The 4058-nt window shown below is 32.8% G+C and overlaps 1 long non-coding RNA gene across 2 annotated transcripts; it reads right to left on the bottom strand.

Annotated features, from left to right (window-relative positions):
- Positions 1-818: 818 nt before the first annotated feature.
- Positions 819-3154, bottom strand: LOC133284047 (uncharacterized). 2 transcript variants are annotated; one of them, XR_009747854.1, is made up of 4 exons: positions 3024-3154; positions 2847-2938; positions 1707-1800; positions 819-1125 (listed from the first exon to the last, which is right to left on the bottom strand). It is a non-coding gene; the product is annotated as an uncharacterized LOC133284047 (long non-coding RNA). The 2 variants fall into 2 exon arrangements; XR_009747855.1 differs by having other exon boundaries at positions 2847-2941; positions 3024-3143.
- Positions 3155-4058: the final 904 nt, after the last annotated feature.

Consider the following 4058-nt stretch of genomic DNA (forward strand, 5'->3'; position numbering starts at 1 on the left):
ATTATTACGCGAGCATTTAAAACAATAAAAGCGTAATAATTAAAAGTTGTGACCGTAACTGTAAACTCTTGCGGAATACTTATTTAAACTACTTCTATGTCTTATTTTACTTATCATAAGTTACTAAGGGGTTCCCATAAACCCACTTAGCCAATTACTAACTTTTACGTTTTTACTTACCCGAACATGGTTCACTAATTAAATTACTGCGAATGCACCACAAAAATTCAGACCTTCCACTCAGGTTATATTTTTTTCTTACTTAATTCCCTTTCTAAAAAGCTATCACACGCTATGATCGGAGCACGTTTGCTCCGGATATCGCCGTTTGAAGTTGGATAAGCAAAACAGCCAACCAACCCCAAAACAGCTCAAAACCTCTCTCACTCCTCGAATTACTGCAGAAAATTCACTCATCCAATTGCTCTCAAATTTTTATTCTATAAACTAGATACCTCAATCTTCGATTTGATATATCATACGCTTAATTTGACCAAGAAATGAAGCTGGAATAAAATTCCCAAAACTGGTCCAAAACAGCCCCCAAGTGCAGGGCAAAACAGGGCAGTTGTGTTCACTGACTTCCACAGGGCTGCGCACAACCTATAAAATTCTAATATTTTTACACAATGTAGGGGACATCTTAAGCTTCAAAACGGCGTATGGCACGTCCCTATCGGACCTCTATGGAGGGAGATATGCTCTCCCGAAGTTCACCTAAAATCTGCCAATTCTACAGAAAATTCGCCAGAGTTTCCTTTGTTTTTCCTTAAATCCCCAAATTTACATAAGCTTGCTAATAACACAAATATACCTAATAATCCAATGGGTGGCACACACAAGGACCAGCAATGCCTTGGGGCTCTTACAACCCACAATATACAACAATTCCATATCATATACAGTAGTATACATACATGATCCATAACTCTATATATATCATATCAAAAAGGTGACTCTGTGCCATAACTACAACATCCTACATCAACCTACATAAACATAATACATCACAGTGTCACAATATATGCAACAGACTCCCAAAATAAGCAGGCAACATCTATGCTCAGATCTACTCATCAACCACGGGCCTCTTGCCCCGAGAACGATCGTCAACTGCTGCGATACCTGAAATATATCCCCATAACGCGGGGTGAGAATGAATCTCAATAAACTTGGGGTTTATGGAGCAGACTCCACCCAAGAGTCCACTTCCTGCAAGAAAATATCAAGTACCAAGACATAGATAACACCATATAATCCATATTAGAATTTCTGTATCATATATCTTTTCTAATAATTCTCATTTATTCTTATAATGTACTTTCTTATTAATCTTAAGTATGTTCATGTCTTATGTATAAATAAGGCTTTCATCTTATATTCGTAATATCGTATCGTAATCAATACCATACTCATAATGATCAGAGAACTAAAGTTTCCTCGGCTATACCTTATGTACACCGTGATCATATCCATAAATGCTTCCTCTGTTCAAAAACCATAACTCACACTTCCAAGGCTTTATTTCATTGAAGATCATATCATATTAACTTATCATAACAAAAATAATATCATATGCATGCACTATATGAATGCAACTACGCAAAGTATCAATATTAACAACAATTATATCCATACGGAAACCATAATCGCCACTGATCATGGCGGAACAAAAAGGCTGAGAAAACTCCTAACCGAAAGCTTACCTGTCGTCTCTTTCCTGCTGCTAACTTGCTATTAATAACCCGTACACTTGGTTGTCTACAAGTTGTTCGTCCACCTACTTCATCTGATTACACTCTGTTACCGTACATATAAAAGTACCATTAATTTCCAATGAAACATACATTACTTGAAATCCGAATAATTATATTCATATGTTAATTTCATAACCAACTTGACAACTTCATTTCCCTTGACAGTTCATGCCATCCCATAAGTTTACAACTTAATTTATACTTCATGACTTAGAGTCTCAATTAGTTAATTAATTTACTAATTTATAGTTAACATTTCATACACTTTTAACAAAGCTTCACGTATCTTAAACCATTTGAATCATACTTACTTATTCTAGGAAAATGCTATAAATCAATCACTTGAATTGAAAACACATAATCTATGCCCATTATTCCTTTATGGCCGAACTCTATATATAAACACATATACAATTCTTTTGGTTGTCATGTTTAACTAATTAGCTTAATTCTTGTGAAAGCATTCATACACTATTATTCCATTAACTTGACATAAAACTAACATCAATTTCCTTAGCCATTTAATACATATTGGTCGAATAGTTACATATACTGATATACATATACTCATGGATTTACCATTTCATCTTAGTTAATTCCTTGTTTGATCACTAAGTAGTCTTATATAAACTATTACATAACTTTTTCATCAAAACTCTAACATAAACATAGTCTACATCCTAGACTTAATTAAGATTTCACACTTTATGTTTGGTTCAAATACTAGCCAATCATCATTAAATGTCCTAAGGATCATTGTTTTACATAACCAATGAATTAAACACTTAATTTGCACAATTAATTCTAAAGGGCCGAAATACACACATTTTTTACAGCATCAACATCCTGTGCCATTTTAATCACGAAAAATTCATCTTAACTCCGATTCCCCTGAATTTTGGATATGTTATAGTAGACACTTAAGGCTTTAATTTGGCGCAAACCACAATCCATTTGAAGTCTTGTAGCTTCAGATATGAATTTTTAAACATAACAGCCCCTATGTTGATCCTAAAAGGTCCATAAAGTTCTATCATGAATATCATCATTATTTCTAAGAATTTAATCAAGGGAGTGAAGGTTTAATACCTTAGATAGCCTAACCAATAACTATTGATGACTTCCCTAAGCTTAGAACTACGGAATCAATCCATTTTCTCCTTCCATTCCTAGTGCAGGCGCTGCTGCCCAAGAGGGAAAAGAAGACATTAAAAGCTTCCCAAGGTTAGATAAATTGTGGGTTAGGATGGTGAGGTGCTAAGTTACCTTTTCTATGTTGGAGTCTAGATGAAATGGTGACTCATTCCTCAAGTTCTGCTTGCCCTTTTTCTACGATGCTCACGGAAAGGAAAAGAACCAAGAAGTTATAGAGGGTAATCTTGAAAGAGAGACGACTTGTATTTTGATGGTCAAGTAATACATAAGTTATATTTTATACAAGCCTTGACTTTCAACACCTCATCCTATTGGTCCATTCTTTAAACCTTATAATACTTTTCTATACTATTAATACACTTTGTTAGCTTCTAAAGAAAGGACTTACGTAAGATGAAACCAAAAAAAGGAAACCGATTATTCAATTAATTGGTGACCAAGTTTAAAATTCCTAACTTTTTGACTTTCAAACAAGCATTCTTATTGGTCCATTATTTATAAGTCTTGACCTTTTTATTTATTTATTTAAAAAACAACTTTCATCATCTCTTTATAAGAAAAGAAAGCAACGTAACTTGAGAGAAAAAGAGACAACATCTCTATGACTAAGAAATACCACTAAGTGTATTTATATACACTACATTGACTTTTATCAAATCAAAACTCATCTTATTGCTTAATAATTAATCCATCTTTTCCTTAATTTTAATAATTAATCCAAGCATCATTTAATTAATTTAAAGATACTTTGAACTTCCTAATTTCTCTAAACTAATTAATTATTCAACCTAAATTATATTTAGGCCTAATTACCAAGGTAAACCCAAACTTACTCCATATAAATATTTCTGTTCTTAACTATATCTAATAATTATATTTGAGTCCTATTAGACTTGTATGACATGAACTATATTCTCTTACTATTTTTCATATGAGTCTATTAATTTAACTCCCACAATTTCATTGAATAAGTATTTAATCTAGTTAACCACCTAATTAATTCATTTCTCTTAATTTACTATTGAGGGTTGTTATAATAGAAAACCAATAAAAGTATGTTGTAATTACTATGGATCAATCTAGTCTGGATTTTCTACCATTAAGAGCATCTTTCCAGACGAAGTAAAGAATCATCATACCCATGTT

The sequence above is a fragment of the Gastrolobium bilobum genome, unplaced genomic scaffold (assembly GCF_033153095.1).
Source record: "Gastrolobium bilobum isolate Gb01-03AN ecotype WA unplaced genomic scaffold, APGP_CSIRO_Gbil_v1 utg7102, whole genome shotgun sequence".
NCBI lineage: Eukaryota > Viridiplantae > Streptophyta > Magnoliopsida > Fabales > Fabaceae > Gastrolobium > Gastrolobium bilobum.